Source organism: Dipodomys spectabilis, unplaced genomic scaffold (assembly GCF_019054845.1).
Source record: "Dipodomys spectabilis isolate Male_0828 unplaced genomic scaffold, ASM1905484v1 ptg000108l, whole genome shotgun sequence".
Classification (NCBI taxonomy): Eukaryota; Metazoa; Chordata; class Mammalia; order Rodentia; family Heteromyidae; genus Dipodomys; species Dipodomys spectabilis.
This window is the reverse complement of record NW_024870785.1, coordinates 5,695,336-5,712,358: the sequence shown is the minus strand read 5'-3', so window position 1 is coordinate 5,712,358 and position 17,023 is coordinate 5,695,336. Positions and strand designations below refer to the sequence as shown.

Here is a 17,023-nt window from a genome sequence, read left to right as displayed (position 1 = left end):
GCTGGAAGAGAAAAGAAACTACACATAGGAGTGTCATAATTAGCTTGACAGCGCACTTCCCAGCAGAAGCCTTATAAACCAAGAAAAATTGGCATGAGATTTTTCACAGAACCGAAGAAGCTAATTTTTCATGAATACTGTATCTAGCAGAGCTAGCCTTTAGAAATAAAAAAGGAGAGAAAATGAAGGAGAAAGAAATTCCCTAACAAACAAAAGCTAGCAGAACTTATCTGCACCAGACCTATCCTATAAGAAATACTAGAGGGGCTGGGAAAGTGGCTCAGTGGTAGAGCGTTTGCGTTGCATGTCTGAGGCCCTGGATTTGATTCCTCAGCACCACATAGGCAGAAAAAGACACAAGTGGCGCTGTGGCTTAAGTGGTAGAGCTCTAGTCTTTTTTTTTTTTTTTTTTGTCGGTCGTGGGGCTTGAACTCTGGGCCTGGGCGCTGTCCCTCAGCTCTTCAGCTCAAGGCGAACGCTCTACCACTTGAGCTACAGTGCCACTTCCGGTTTTCTGGTGGTTTATTGGAGATAGGAGTCTCACGGTCTCTCCTGCCCGGGCTGGCTTTGAACCGCGATCCTCAGATCTCAGCCTCCTGAGTAGCTAGGATTACAGGCGTGAGCCACCAGCGCCCGGCAGAGCTGTAGTCTTGAGCTGTAGAGCTGAGGGACAGTGCCCAGGCCCAGAGTTCAGGCCCCACAACTGACCAAATAAAAGAAAAAAAAATGCTAAGGAGTGTTGTCAAACAGAAAGACATTATTAGCAAATGAGCTATCTGTTCAGGGTAGACCACTTGCCTAACATGCACAAGATCCTGGATTTAGTTCCAAGCACCAAAGAGGACAATGGGAGAGTGAAAGGAAAGGAAGAGAAAAAAGTGTTAATAATTAGGAAGAAAACAAGCCCCAGTGGCTCCTACCCATAATCCTAGCTACTCAGAAAGCTGAGAGCTAAGGATTGAGGTTTGAAGCCAGCTTGGACAGGAAAGTGTGAGACCTCTCCAATTCACTACTAAAAAAGCGAGAAGTAGAGCTGTGGTTTATTGGTTGAGCACCATTCCTGTGAAAAAGCTGAAAGAAGATCGCCTGAAGGAAACACATCAGAGGTGTGAAACTCGCTGGGGTAAGAGGAACTATACAAATTCAGAATATTCCACTATATTGTAAATATGTTGCATTAACCATTCTTTATTATAAGATTAGAAAATAAATACAAAAATAAAAGTAATCACTATAGTGCTGGCACCGGTGGCTCACGCCTGTAGTCCTAGCTACTCAGGAGGCTGAGATCTGAGGATCATGGTTCAGAGCCACCCCAGGCAGGAAAAGTCCATGACATTTCATCTCCAGTTAACCACCAGAAAACTGGAAGTGGTGCTGTAGCTCAAGTGGTAGAGCGCTAGCCTTGAGCTGAAGAGCTCAGGGACAACACCCACACCCAGAGTTCAAGCCCCGTGACCAACAAAAAATCACCGTAAGCCAGGCGCAGTAGTAGGTGCCTGGCAGTCCCGACTACTCAGGAGGCTGAAGCAGGGTGATGATTGCTTAAGGCCAGTTTGAGCAACATGAGACCCATAAGCAATGTAAGATGATGTAAAATGGAGCTTTAAGAATTCAAAGTGCTGGGCGCCGGTGGCTCATGCATGTAATCCTAACTACTCAGGAGGCTGAGATCTGAGGATCATGGTTCAAAGCCAGCCCAGGCGGGAAAGTCCGTGAAACTTTATTTCCAATAAACCATTAGAACACCGGAAGTGGTGCTGTGGCTCAAGTGGTAGAACGCTCACCTTGAGCTGAAGAGTGCAGGGATAGCGCCCAAGCCCAGAGTTCAAGCCCCACAACCGACCAGAAAAAGAAAAAAAGAATTCAACGTGTGCTGGGTGCAGATGGCTCACGGCTGTAATCCTACTTAGGAGGCTGAGACCTGAAGATCTCAGTTCAAAGCCAGCCCCACCAGGAAAGTCCGTGAGACTCTGATCTCCAATTAACCACCACAAAAACTGGTAGAGTACTTGCCTTGAGCTGAAGAGCTGAGGGACAGTGCCCAGAACCAGAGTTAAAGCCCCACAACCGACCCCCCCCCCAAAAAAAAAAAAAATGTGCGGAGGAATGGAGGATAAATGTCAGGTTTTTTGTTTTGTTTTGGTCATGGGGCTTGAACTCGGCCTGAGCACCGTCCCTGAGCTGTTTGGTTCAAGGCTAGTGCTCTATTACTTTGAGCCACAGCTCTACTTTTGGTTTTCTGGTGGTTATTTGGAGATAAAGAGTCTTGTGGACTTTCTGCCCAGCCTGGCTTTGAATTGTTATCCTCATATCTCAGCCTCCTAACTAAGTAGCTAGGATTATAGGGATGAGCCTTCAGTGCCCGGCTTAAATGTTCAGTTTTTAGAATATTTTCTTTCTTTTTTTAGGGGGGAGGGGGGTGGTTCGGTTGTGGGGCCTGAACTCTGGGCCTGGGCGCTGTCCCTCAGCTCTTCAGCTCAAGGCTAGCGCTCTACCACTTGAGCCACAGCACCACTTCTGGCTTTTTCCTTTTTGCTTATGTGGTGCTGAGAAATCGAACCCAGGGCCTCCCTCATGCATGCAAGGCAAGCGCTCTACCACTGAGCCACCTTCCCAACACTAGAATATTTTCTCTTCTTTTTTTTTTGTTGGTCGTGGAACTTGAACTCTGGGCCGGGGCATTGTCTCTTAGCTCTTCAGCTCAAGGCAAGCACTCTACCACTAAGCCACAGCACCACTTCGTTTTCTGGTGGTTAATTGGTGGTTAAGAGTCTCATGCACTTTTGTGCCTGGGCTGGCTCTGAACCATGATCTTCAGATCTCAGCCTCCTGAGCAGCTAGGATTACAGGCGTGAGCCACTGGCGCCCGGCTTCCTTTTGTTCTAGTTGCTATTATTTAAAAGTAGCTTTTATAATCAACAGATGTTTTCTGGAACTTACTGTAACCACTAATGAAAAATCTATAATCTAAATTTTTGTTTTTTGTGTTTTTTGTTGTTGTTGGTTGTGGACCCTGAATTCTGGGGCCTGGGCGCTGTCCCTCAGCTCTTCAGCTCAAGGCTAGCACTCTACCATTTGAACCACAGTGCCCACTTCCAGCTTTTTCTGCTTATATGGTGCTGAGGAATCAAACCCAGGGCCTCATGCATGCTAAGCAAGCACTCTACCTCTGAGCCACCTTTCCAGCCCTATAATCAAAATTTATAATAGACAGGATGGGAGTGTGTCACAAGTGGTAGTGTATATCTAGCAATCAAACAAAAGGACCAGAGTTCAAACCTTAGTGTTGCCATAAAAGAAATCTATAATAAGAAACCAAAAGAAGAAATCAAAATACTCCTAAAGTAAATCATTACTGATTAGTAAAAAGGAATGAATTATCACAGCTTGATGAACCTCAGAAATATGCTAAGTGGAAAAAAAAATCTCTAAAAGATACGTACTATGCAATTCTATTCATGTAATAGATGGGAAATATATCACAAAACTAGTCAATAATTATAGCTGTCTGTGGTTATAGGGTAAGATATACAGGGGGAAGTCTTATACTGGCACAGCTCAGTCTTAATTGTGATTATACAAGGCTACATATGTGACAAATTACAGTTCTACAAACAAAATGAGGGTATTCTATGTATATTTATATGTCTATGTCTGTACGTCTTAAGAGTTGTTCTAGAGTAGCCTTGTATGGATACCATAACAAACTACCACAGCCTAAGTTGCTTAAGAAAATTGAAACATCGTTGAACACTAATGGCTCACACTTGTAAATTATAGTTATCAGGGATGCTGAGATCTAGAGGATGGAAGTTTGAAGCCAGCCCAGCCAGAAAAGTTGACAGGACTCTTATCTCCAAAATAACCAGCAAAAACTCAGCTGGAGACAAGGCTGTAATGACAGACCATAAGCAAACTGAGTGAAGTTAAAAAAAAAAAAAATGAAATTTCTCACAGTCTGAAACCTCAGTTTCAGTGAGACCAATCTCTTCTGGAGTTTCTGGAGGGGAACTAGTGACCCTTTCCATCTTTGGTAGCCAAGGACAATTCTTACCATTCTGTGTTTATAAAGACAGTGCTCCAAGCTCTGCTATTCTCACCTGGCTTTCCTCTTCCTGTGCATCTTAAGTGGTAGAGATCCAGACAGGCAAGAATCGGGGAAGACACTTAGTTCAACTCCTAGTCCTGGCAAACAACAAAACAGTGCCCTATCAGGAGAGCTTTGAGCTCTGCTGTTGACAGGTTGGATATTTAAGGGGGCAATAACTATCAGTTTCAGTAAGCAAAAGTATATGTTCTTTGGCCTAGGACTTACCCTCTCTGTCCTTATGTGAGCCTGTCGTGCCACTTTACAATGGCTTTGTTGTTTTGACTACTTGGTTGTTTAATACTTCTTTTTTGGCGGGGAGGCTGTCAATCTTAGGGCTTGTACTCTGGGCTGGAGCACTGTCCCTGAGTGGTTTGTGCTCAAGGCTGGTGCTCCACTTTGAGCCACAGCTCCATTTCTGGCTTTTTGGTAGTTAATTGAACTTTCCAGCCTAGGCTGGCTCTGAACCATGATCCTCAGATCTCAGCCTCCTTAATAGCTAGGATTACAGGCATGAGCCACCAGTTCCTGGTAGTACCTCTAATGGATGCTTTCTGTAACACAAAAATATTCACTTTATACATACCACACAAACTGCCCGGGTACAGTATTATACTGGATCTGCTCTAAGTGGTTAGCTTCTTTAAACTTTGAGTCATCCATGTTGTGCAGTCCATCAGTTCTGTTTATTGCTATGTAGTATTCAGCTGTAATAATTTGTCCATTCTTCTGTCTATAGACTTCTGGGTTGTTTCTAATGTCACTATTTTGAATAAAGCTGTTATGAACAGTCTTCTACAAGTGTTTTGTTGTCAACATGCATTTCTTTCTCTCTCTTGGAGAGTGTACATTTATTTGAAATGCTAGGTCATGTGTAACATTTCAAGAAATTGGCAAACAAGCCAAGTGTGGTGGCTGACACCTGTCATTCTAGCTACGTGGGAGGATCTCATGAGGGGAATCTCAGCTCAGGGCCAAAATGGGGCGGGGCTGGGGGGCGGCAAGGGAATTCTCAAGGCTCCGCCTCAACCAATGCTGGGCATGGCGCTCTGCACCTATCTCAGCTACATGGGAAAGCACAAATTGGAGGATCACGGCCTCAGCTGGCTAGGGCAAAAAGACCCTATGTCCAAAATAAACAACCTGAAAAGGGAGTTGACAGTGGTTCAGGTGGTAGAGTAGCTACAAAGCCCTGAGTTCAGTCCCCAGTACTGCCAAAAACAAATTATCACATGTATTTCCAAAAGTCCCACCTGTTCTATGTTGCGGTAACTCTTAGTATTGTCTGGGTTTTTGTTTTGTTCTTCCCAGTATTGGGGATGGAACCCAGGGTCTTTACATGCTAGGCAAGCACTGTTTATGGTTGGTTGGTTGGTTGGTTGGTTGATTGGTGTGGAGCTTGAACTCTGGGCCTGGGCATTGTCCCTCAGCTCTTCAACTCAAGTGCTCTACCACTTAAGCCACAGCACCACCTCTGGTTTTCTGGCAGTTTATTGGAGATAAGAGTCTCAGGGACTTTCCTGCCAGGGCTGGGTTTGAACCGTAGTCTACCTCAGATCTCAGCCTCCTGAGTAGCTCTGATTACAGGTGTGAGACACCAGCACCCAGCTGGTTTTTGTTTTTGTTTTTTTATATTTCTGTGTAGGTAATAAGTGTGCTTCTTCTGTTTCAGTTCTTACACTTTATTTTTTCTTTCCTTGTGAACTGGTGTATAGAATATGTCAACTTAATGGCAAGAGTAGAAAATGATGATATATATTTGTAAGTCATGCCAAGACCAATGAGGAGTCACTAATATTTCTTCATAGATGAGCTAGGGGGGTAAATTAATATTTGTAAAGAGCTGACTGCAGTGTGGAAAAACAATAAAAGATGAGTTAGGAGGCTCCCAAAGCAATATGAATAAGCTGTGGTGACCTAAGCTAGGAAGGTGGCAGCCGGAATGGGGAATTGATTTCTCAAAGATGAACTATGTCTCCACTTAGTCCACAGTAAGTGCAATTTGAGTAAGACAATCAATAAAAATATGCACATAATTTATGCCATTTCCTTTAGGGGAAATTATCTCTAGAAGCCACTAAAAAGAACATCTGGGGGGGTGGGGGGGGATGTGGCTTAGCAGTAGAGTGCTTGCCTTGCATACATGAGGCCCTGGGTTCAATTCCTCAGCACCACATAAGCAGGGGAAAAAAAAAAAAAAAAAGCCAGAAGTGGCGCTAGGGCTGAAGTGGTAGAGCACTAGCCTTGAGTTGAAGAGCTGAGGGACAGTGCCCAGGCCCAGAGTTCAGGCCCACGCACGACCGGACCCCCCCCCCCCCAAAAAAAAAAAAAAAAAAAAAAACTGGATGTGGTAGCTTGTATTTGTCATCTCAGCCATATGGGAAGTATAAAAAGGATGATCATCGTTCTGACCCTATTCAAAAAATAAAATAAGGGGCTGGGAAGGTGGCTCAGTGGTAGAGAGCTTGCCTTGCATGCAAAAAGCCAGAAGTGGTGCTGTGGCTCAAGTGGTAGAGCACTAGCCTTGAGTTGAAGAGCTGAGGGACAGTGCCCAGGTCCAGAGTTCAGGCCCACGCACAACCGGACCCCCCCCAAAAAACAACAACAACAACAACAACAACTGGATGTGGTAGCTTGTATTTGTCATCTCAGCCATATGGGAAGTATAAAAAGGATGATCATCGTTCTGACCCTATTCAAAAAATAAAACAAGGGGCTCGGAAGGTGGCTCAGTGGTAGAGAGCTTGCCTTGCATGCAAGAGGCCCTGGGATCAATTCCTCAGCACCACATAAGCAAAAAGGAGAAAGCCGGAAGTGGCGCTGTGGCTCAAGTGGTAGAGTGCTAGCCTTGAGCTGAAGAGCTGAGGGACAGTGCCCAGGCCCCACAACCGGACCCCCCAAAAAAATAAAATAAAAGTGTTGGGGATGTGGCTTGATAGTACCTGCAGGGCAAACATGAGGCCCTGAGTTCAAATCCCAGTACTGCAAAAAATTTAAATATCAAAATTATTTCAGACAAAAATCATTGGGTTCAATGTAAAAACACAATGCAACATCAGTTCCTAGAACATATGTTCTCACAAACATGCTCCTATCAGGGCAGATTATGAGTTATTTATGTTAGATTCCAGAAATAGTTAAATTGTAGGCAGAGTAAATAGCCTTTATAAATTATAAGAATCAAGTTTAAAAAAAAAACTAAATTACCTGCAGCTGATAATGAAAATAATAAGTCATTAATTTAGAAAAAATTAAGATGGCTTGACTCCAGGAGTTAGAGGCCAGCTTGAGCAACACACAGAGACCCTGTTTTACAAAACTTGAAAAAACAGAATAAAGCCAGGTGCTGGTGGCTCACACCTGTAATCATAGCTACTCAGGAGGCTGAGATCTGAGGATCACAGTTCAAAGCCAGCTCGGGCAAGAAAGTCTGTGATTCTCTTATTAACCACCAGAAAACTGGAAGTGGTGCTGTGGCTTAAGTGGTAGAGCACTAGCCTTGAGCTGAAGAGCTGAGGGACAGCGCCCAGGCCGAGTTCAAGACCCATGACTGACCAAAAAAAAAAAAAAAAAAAGAGACAGATCTTCATGTACAATTATGAAAGAGCTCTAGTATTATTAATGAAGAAATTAACTTGCCAAACAGTACATAAAATTGCTTGTTATTCATGTAAAGAAAAGGAATCTGACCCAGGCCCAGAGTTCAAGCCCCTCGACAGACAAAAAAAAAGGAATCTATTTGCTTTGCATACATGTAAGAACATTAAGAAACCAGTAAGAAAAGTAGAGTGACTGACTGAAAGACATTGCTCCTCACAGTATACCATTTTAATGTTTTTGTCAATGTTAAGCCATATGAATTCATTTTCTGTTTGTGTGTGTGTGAGTTGTAGGATTTGAACTCTGGGCCTGGGCACTGTCCCTGAGCTCTTCAGCTCAAAGCTAGTGCTCTACAACTTGAGCCACAGCATCACTTCTAGTTTTCTGGTATTTTATTGAAGATAAGAGTCTTACAGACATTCCTGCCTGGGCTGGCTTTGAACCACAATCTTCAGATATCAGCCTCCTAAGTAGCTAGGATTTTAGGTGTGAACCACTGGCACCCAGTTTTCATTTTCTATTTAGCTAGCAAACAATACTGGAAGAAAGCAGGTAGGGGAAATGGTCTGCCACATATTTCCCTGGCAAAAAAAAAAAAAAGTTCTGAAGATTTCATCTTCAAAAGAACCAGTTGGACTGGAGGCATGGCTCAAGTGGTAGAGCTGCAGCTAAGCAAGTCATCCCAATGAAAGGCCGAGTTCAAACCATTAGGTCACAATATTCATTCCTAATATACTTGCAACTCAGTTTATCTAGAGCAAGTCCAACATTAGTACACATGTTGAGATGTATGCTAAGAACAGGCAGAATCCACTGGAGTGCAGTGTGTCAGACAAACTGGCTATAGAACCTGAAAGGCTAAATTCTAGTTCTGAACTGGTATTACCAATTCTGAAGTAGATTGTTTTATTTGCTCCCCCTTTTTTCTTTACATAGGAAATTTTTTTCCCAACCATCACCCTTGTTATATTTCTGGTAACAGTTAAAAAAATTTTAACTATATAAAATCATTTTAAAAAATAATATTCAAAAACCTTTTTACCTTTAAAGCAAACCAGTAAGTGTCTGGAAGTTAATACAAAATATGGAAGCATGTGCATTTTTGTACTTGTATTTAGTATTAATGCAGAAATTCATTGTGGTGCTGGGAACCAAACCCAGGGCTTTAACCTTGCTAGGCAAGTGATTTGTCATTGCAAGTGATCTATCATTGACCTACACTGAAACCTATGCATTGATTGATACTCATTAAGGGCTGGGAAGGTGGCTCAGTGGTAGAGCGCTTGCCTTGCATGCGTGAGGCCCTGGGTTTGATTCCTCAGCACCACATAAGCAGAAAAAAAAAGCCGAAGTAGTGCTGTGGCTCAAGTGGTAGAGCTCTAGCCTTGAGGTGAAGAGCTGAGGGACAGTGTCCAGGCCCAGAGTTCACGGCCACGACCGGACCGAAAAACAAAAACAAAATACTCATTAAGCTGGATGCTGGTGACTCACACATGTAATCTTACTCACAAGGCTAAGATTTAAGGATCGCAGTTCAAAGCCAGCCCAACCAGAAAAGTCTGAGAGACTCTCATCTCCAATATAATACTCAAAAAAAGCCAGATGTGGCATTGTGGCTTAAGTGGTAGAGCCTTGAGCATGAAGAGGCTCAGGGACAGCGCCCAGGCTAAGTTATGCCCCAGGATCCGTTTAAAACTAACAAGCAGGGCTGGGAAAGTGGCTCAGTGGTAGAGTGCTTGCCTTGCATGCCTGAGGCCCTGGGTTCGATTCCTCAGCACCACATAAGCAAAAAGAAAAAAGCCGGAAGTGGCACTGTGGCTCAAGCAGTAGAGCGCCAGCCTTGAGCGGAAGAGCTGAGGGACAGCGCCCAGGCCCTGAGTTCAGGCCCCACGACTGGACCCAGAAATTAAAAAAAAAAAACTAACAAGCAAACAAAAACTTGAATGTACTTACATGTTTAAAGAGTGAAGAAAGAAATAATCTATGACTTATTTTTTTTAAAAAAGGGTACACAAAAAATTCAAAATAGCATATCAGCCACATATTTTCCATAGAATTAAATCCCAATAAAATTACTACCATTAATTTTATCTACCATTAATTCCAGCTTTTTCTGTTGATGTGATGCTGAAGAATTGAACTCAGGGCCTCATGCATGCAAGGCAAGCACTGTATCACTGAGCTACCTTCCCAGCCCATATGAATATATTTTGTAGAATATGCTATAGGGCTGGGAAGGTGGCTCAGAGGTAGAGCTCTTGCCTTGCATGCATGAGGCCCTGGGTTCGATTCCTCAGCACCACATAAGCAAAAAGAAAAAAAAGCCGGAAGTGGCGCTGTGGCTCAAGTGGTAGAGCGCTAGCCTTGAGCTGAAGAGCTGAGGGACAGCGCCCAGGCCCAGAGTTCAGGCCCCATGTCCAGACCCCTCCCCCCCCAAAAAAGAATATGCTATAACCAAATATCACAAGAAAATATTTTAATGTTTATCATGATGATCATCATCATATCTCTAAAAATTGTGAATTTATCTAGCTACTGGATAATGTGCTTTAGTAAGACAAAAATAAGAGGCCTTGTTTCCATATAGCTTGCTATGTGGTCACTATATGTTTCCATATAGTTTGCTATATGGTCACTAGGGTGTGCTATTGGCACCATCATCAGTCACCCTATCAGTAAAGCCTTGTTTGATTGAGCTGGGGATTGAACCCTAAACATTATCATGTAGTTGCTGTAGGCCTGAGTTTAACAGTAGGTTAGCTGAGTGATAATGGCTTGAAATGTCTGACTCATCTGAAGGCTTGGTTGGAGTAAAAGGATCTATATCCCAAGATTATCTACAGATCTTGCTAATTGAGAAGGGGGAGGGGAGAGGAGAGAAGGAGAGAGAGAGGATAAAGAGAAAGATCAAAGGGGATTCCAGAAATCTAGGACTTGCTCCTGAATAATATATTACCTCACCAATTATCCTAACTGAAAAAGTATCTCTGGGGACAGATCAAAATTCTTAAGTGGACAAGACTGGAGAGTGGAGGGGGGAAGGAGGCTTTTATTGTTGGACACAATTTCAATGAATGATTTTTCCATACCAACTTTAATTATAAAGCAACAATACTTATAGAAGCGAATCCTTTCCTCAATTCTGTGAACTATATATCCTCTTAGACAATGTACTAAGGGGTGGGGGGGAGGCGTAGGTTGTGGGTTTAATCAGTAGAAACAATTTGGCAACTTCTTTGCGTTTGGACAACAGGAGCTGTATCATCAATTACCTTTCATGTAAATTTCATCCATTTTTCTCCAAGAACATGGACCTGACAGGCGCCTAAAAAAAAAAAAAAAAAAAAAAAGCCAAGATGCGGCGGCATTTCCTGAAGAAAACAGTTCTGAAGGAATGGGTATAGGAACGCACATTTTCTACTAGGAATCAGCTTTAACGATAATGTCTTTGGAGAGGAAAGAGAGAGGAGAGGGGGGGAAAGAAGGGGAGGGAAAGAGGGAGGGAGGGAGGGAGGGAATATGAAGCTTAGAATCCCTTGCATCCATGATCTCCATGAAAAACTCCTCGGAGTCCCTGTTAATTCGGGATCTCGAAAGAGCCAGGGCCATTGGGCGACTCTTCTGGAAGCTGACTTGGCTTACTTTTTCACACGCGCGCACACACACGGCTGATACTAAATACAAAGCCTCACACCCAGTACCTAACCTCGACGGCTCGGCCCTCCGGGGTGTTCGGCCGGGACGCCCGCGCCGGGCCGCGGCGCGTCGGCTCGCTGACGCTCGGGGCCCGGAGAGCGGAGTCCGGTTCTTCCGGGGGGTGCCTCCGGGGCGCCGGTCCTCCCCCCACCCCCGCCCCGCACCCCGGTGGGCCTCTCCCCCAGATCTCGCGGGGATCAGCTTCGGGGACGGCGCCGATCCCCCACCGCACCCCCTCCCCACCCTCACCCGAGATCCGCGGTCACCCCGGTTCCGAGGACACGGTCGACCGCCACCCGGCGTCTATTTACCAGTCGGGGCCCTTCCGTGCGACCGCCTCCGAGTGGTAAAGCCCCCCACGCGACGAAGCCGTTCCGACTTTCTTCCCTCCCCCCCCCCCCCCCCCAAATCCCAACCTCGGAGGTTACAACCATGCCTCCGTAACGGAGTTAACCGCCGCCGAAGCCCGAGAGAACACCTCCGCGCGCCCGGCCAGTCTCTCCGCCTCCTCATCGGCGGGCGGTTGCGGCGCCGACTGGAACTACCAGGCCCAGAATCCCCCGCGCGCATCCTCCGCACGCACGCGCGTTGCCATTGTGATGCTCCTTTCCCGGTAACTCGCCCTCTCAGGCAAACCTGAAGATAGCGGCAAATCTCCGGTGGGGGGGGAGGGGGGGTGGGTGGAGGGGCGGAGACGCTCTTCTGCTTGATTCTCCACCCCCCCTCCCTTCCTCGTGATAGGCAATGGGCTCAGCCAACCGACGCTGCAGCCTCGGAACGCGCTGTCCAATCGGCATCCGAGTTGGAGCGGTGGGCGTGCCCACTGGCGAGGCAGGTGGGCTAGGCTGTGCCGGGTTGCGAAGGGGCGGGGGGGGGGGAGCATAACGTCGGGTCGGGTCAGCGGGCGCTGCAGTAGTCGCCGCAGCGGCGATGGGAGCGGTGGGGACGAGGCGGCGGCGGCGGCAGGAGGCGGAGGAGGAGGAGGAGGAGCAGAGGCTGACACAAGAGCAGCGGCCGGGGGCGGCCTGCAGCAGCCCCAGCAGCAGCGGCGGCAGGAACGGCAGCAGCAGCCGCCGCCGCCGCCGCCAGTAGACGCGGACCGTACCCGAGGGGACTCGGCGGCCGGCCGGCCCTCGGAAGCCGCGCTCGGGTCCCGCCGCAGTGGGCGGCGGGGGATGGGCAGGCGGCGGCGGCGCTCCCGCCTGCCGAGGGGCGTCCCCTGAGGGCCCGGGCCCTCCACCCCAAATCTCTACGTCCGCCGCGGCCCAGGTAGGACACACCCCCCCATCTCCCGTCCCCACCGAACCCCAGGGCGCGGCGGGGCAGCTGCGGGGAAGGGGGTCCCCCCAGCCCGACCGCGCCCCCCCCCCGCCCCTCGCCTGACGAGGAAGGTGTGGGGGGGGTCGTAGGTCGCTGCCCACGCCCTGGGTAGACCCGGCCCCCCTTCGCCTCGGAGGGCGTCCCCCCCCACCCCCACCCCCACCCCAGGCCGAACTCGGGAGGGTCACGGAGCTGCGTCTGTGGGTGACCCACATATCACCTGTGCTGCTCACGCCGCTCTGGTCACCCGGGGGACCGAACGCCGAAGGTTCTTCAAAAGGCCGGGGTGCGGGGGGGGGGGGAGGATTCCGAAGTAGGAGCGGTTTCTTTCATCCCCCCCCCACACACACCCTCGTGGGGGGGGGCTGTGGAGCCCCTCCCCGACCCCTTCCCCTCAGCTGTGCCCGCCAACGTCGGGATGGGGGGGGGCGGTTAGTTACTTGGGGTGCCCAAGTGTCAGGGCCCCGAGGGAATTTTCTGGCGTGGACTAGAGATGATGGTGTTGATAAGTTGGGGTGCCGGGAGGTGGGGTGTGTGTGTGTGTGGGGGGAACAAAAGATGCCCCCCCACACACACACTCCGCGCCCTCAGAATCGGGGTGCCCGGACACCTTGCCCTACCTACAGTGAAGTTTATTTTGTGTCCGTCGGGGCCGCAGGCAGGCAGAGGGGGAGGGAAAGAAATGACATTGAGTCGTACCCTGCTTCCGAATGAAAGTTGCTGGGCGGCCCCAGCGCTGGTGCTGACCGGCCGCCTCCCCTGCTCCGGACACGGTGCTTTCTTTGAATATTGAAGAGGGTGGGTTTTTATTTTATTTCATTATTGTCATCATAACCGTGAGCGATTGTAGCCTCTGTATGATGCGGAAGTAATTGGATATTCAGTAGTTAGGTTACAAATGGGCATATCTGTGTGCGTGTGTGTGTGTGTGAGTGTGTGTACACCACATAGACACACAGTTTGGTTACAGTGTTTGACACTGTGGGCCATTGGTAGTTATGTTGGTATTGAAACACTGGGTTTACTAGAACAGACACTGTGTGTGTGTGTGTGTGTGTGTGTGTGTGTGTGTGTGTGTGTGTGAGTGTGTGTACACCACATAGACACACAGTTTGGTTACAGTGTTTGACACTGTGGGCCATTGGTAGTTATGTTGGTATTGAAACACTGGGTTTACTAGAACAGACACTGTGTGTGTGTGTGTGTGTGTGTGTGTGTGTGTGTGTGTATTTGGCTAGGAAGAGTTCATTTAGGGGACAGAATGTGAAATGTTCCCTCTTTTTAACTAAAGCCATAGTGATAACAGATATAACAATATGATTAATCTTGGAGAATGTTTCCAGTGATGAGTCTGTGGACTTAGGGTGGTATATTGTGATCCATACAAATTAGAAAAACATTGAAAGGACTCTAATTTGGAGGTTTATATTTCCTGTATGATATGTCTTCACAATGGATGCTGGAAGCATAATTACAAAGGAAAGTTTCTCCCTATGGTCCAGTGTTAGGAAGTGCTCTTTTTCTCTTATAGTTTGGACACATAAATAAAGCTGCAGGTGTGCTCAGCAGTAGAGTGCCTGCCTGGCAAGCATGGGGCCCTGAGTTCAAAACCCCATACCACAAAAAAGCCCATCGCTTCCATAATTTAATTTATAATATCAAATTGAAGCAAATTTGATCATGAGTAGGGAGCTAAGAATACTATATCTTGCTGATTATCTTGTACTATGATTCATACATAATTTAGTCAATTCTCTATTAAACATGACTTCAGATTTTATGTCTTCTTTTGGCTTTTAAGTACTGATTATTTTAATACCTCAGGAAAGTCAGGCAAATTGAACTCAATTATATAGAACTTCTTTAAAATGTAGTGTTAGTAGTGAAATTTGTATAATTTCAAATTTGATAATTATCAAATTATCAAAATTTGATAATTTTGAGGGCATTTTACATCTTAAAATATGAAAGGCATGGCTGTTGGTTTTTCAAAGTAAATGAATATCATAGTTGGTCATGATCATAGAATTTAAATCTCACTTTGGTGATGGGCAGGGAATTGAATTCTTTGTATGTTTTACAGTTTTAAAAAATAGTTTATTGGGCTGAGTGTCAGTTACTTATGCCTGTAATCCTAGCTATTTAGGAGGCTGAGATCTGAGGATCAAAGCTAGCACAGGTAAGAGGATCCCTAAGATTCTTATCTACAACTGACTACCAAAAAACAAAAACAAAAAACTGTAAGTGGAAGTTTGGCTCAAGCATAGAACTCCAATCTTGAGCAAAAAAGGTAAGGGATGATGCGCAGGCCCTGAGTTCAAGCCCTTGCACTAGCCATAATAATTTATTCAGATGACATCTTAATTTCAAATTATGGGTTACCTTGAGCTAAAACCACCAAGCTAAAATACTTCCAGATTTTTTTTTTAACAGTGCTATGGTTTGAACTGAGGGTTCTGGGATAGCTAGGATTACAGGTATAAAACACTATGCTCAGTTTATTGTTGAGATATGAGGTCTTGCTTTTTTCCCAGCCTGGCCTTGAGCCTCCCAATCTCTTGCCTCCTGAGTAGCTGGGATTACTAGGGTGAGCAACCTCACCTATCTACCTTCAGATTCTAAAGCAGCCTCAGAAACAATAGATTTGCTGCTTTCGAAACAGATTACGGGAAATATTCAGTAGCCATTATGAACAAGTGTGAAATAGACTGATCACCAAAATAAAATAAACTTGGAGTATTAATGGAAATAGTAATGGAATATAGCTTCCTTTCTCACTTTAAGGTCCCATAGGAGAAGTTCTTCTATAGATAATGTGACCAGCAGCCTTTTCAGTTTGAGGTCATATTACTAACAATTACTCTAGGAATCTCTTGATTTTTGCTCTTTCTTTCTCTCCTTTTTTTTTTTAAAGTAATTTTTCAGTACTGGGGTTTGACCCAACCTTGTGCCTGCTAGGTAAATCCATTTGAGCTCCACCTCTAGTCTATATTTGTATATACACATATAAATGTGCATACCATGTGGTTTTTGTTGGTTTATTTATTTATTCATTTATTGTAAAAGTGATGAACAGGGGGCTTACAGTTAAATAAGTAAGGTAATGAGTACATTTCTTTTTAAACAGTTAACCCCTTTCTCATTTTTTCCCACTTACCACTCCCTACTCCCCCCCTCCTAAGTTATAAAGTTCATTTTCAACATAGTGTCTAGTGAGTATCATTGTTGCATTAGCTCATCCTTTGTCCCTGTTTCTGTGATTCCCTTTCCCTTCCACGGGTCAAATAAGCTTATATATAAGACAAAGGACAAAATAGAAATAACTGCAAGCCCTCGCCTTGAGCAAAAAGAAGCTCAGGGACAGTGCTCAGGCCCTGAGTTCAAGCCCCAGGATTGGCAAAAAAAAAAAAAGGTTAGATAAATGGGATTTCATTAAACTGCAGAGCTTCTGCATGGCAAGGGACATAGCTACCAAGATAAATAGAAAGCCCATAGATGGGGAGAAGATCTTAACTAGCCATACAACAGAAAAGGGCCTCATATCTAAGATATACTTAGAACTCAAAAAATTAAACCCTACAAAACAAATCCTCAAAGAGATAACCATCCCATTAACAAGTAGGCTAAAGACTTAAAGAGAGACTTTCCTGAAGAGGAAATAAGAAAGGCTCAACTTCAAATAAGATTTGCTCAACATCTCTGGCGATAAAAGAAATACAAATCAAAACAGCATTGAGATTCCACCTTACCCCAGTTAAAATGGCCATTATCAAGAAATCTAATAACAACAGATGCTGGTAGGGATGTGGCCAAAAGAAAACACTAATACACTGTTAGTGAGAATGTAAACTTGTTCAACTACTCTGAAAAGCAGTATAGAGGATCCTCAAAAGACTAAGCATAGAGCTCCCCTATGACCCAGTAATCCCACTCCTGGGCATTTACCCAAATGACCTCAAACGAGGCCTACTAAAGCTACCAGCACCACCATTTTCATTGCAGCATTATTTACTACAGCTAAGCTATGGAACCAACCTAGATAGGATCTTCAGTTTTTACAGTTTTGAAATGAAACACTTTTAATGCTATTTTACTTCGTTTTCTTCTTGCTCTTGCTGTTGGTAGCCAGTATATTGTAAATAATAGTGATAGTAGTAGCAGTTTTACCCCAAAGCTTCAGAGAACAGAACATTTTCCACTGAAAATACACAGTGCTTTTAAGACAAATTATGGTAAACTTTTGTGAACATTTTTTTAATGTGTGTGCCAGTCCTGGGGCTTGAACTCAGAGCTGGGGCACTGTCCCTGAGCATCCCT

At 45.5% G+C, this 17,023-nt stretch overlaps 1 protein-coding gene across 2 annotated transcripts in view; it reads left to right on the top strand.

The window, feature by feature from the left end:
- The first annotated feature begins 12,565 nt into the window (after positions 1 to 12,565).
- Ttbk2 (tau tubulin kinase 2) overlaps positions 12,566 to 17,023 on the top strand; it is a 58,289-nt gene continuing 53,831 nt past the window's right edge. For both annotated transcript variants that reach the window (XM_042687889.1, XM_042687888.1), the window contains exon 1: positions 12,566 to 12,655. The gene's annotated coding sequence lies outside the window, so the exon portion shown is untranslated. The remainder of the gene's footprint in view (positions 12,656 to 17,023) is intronic.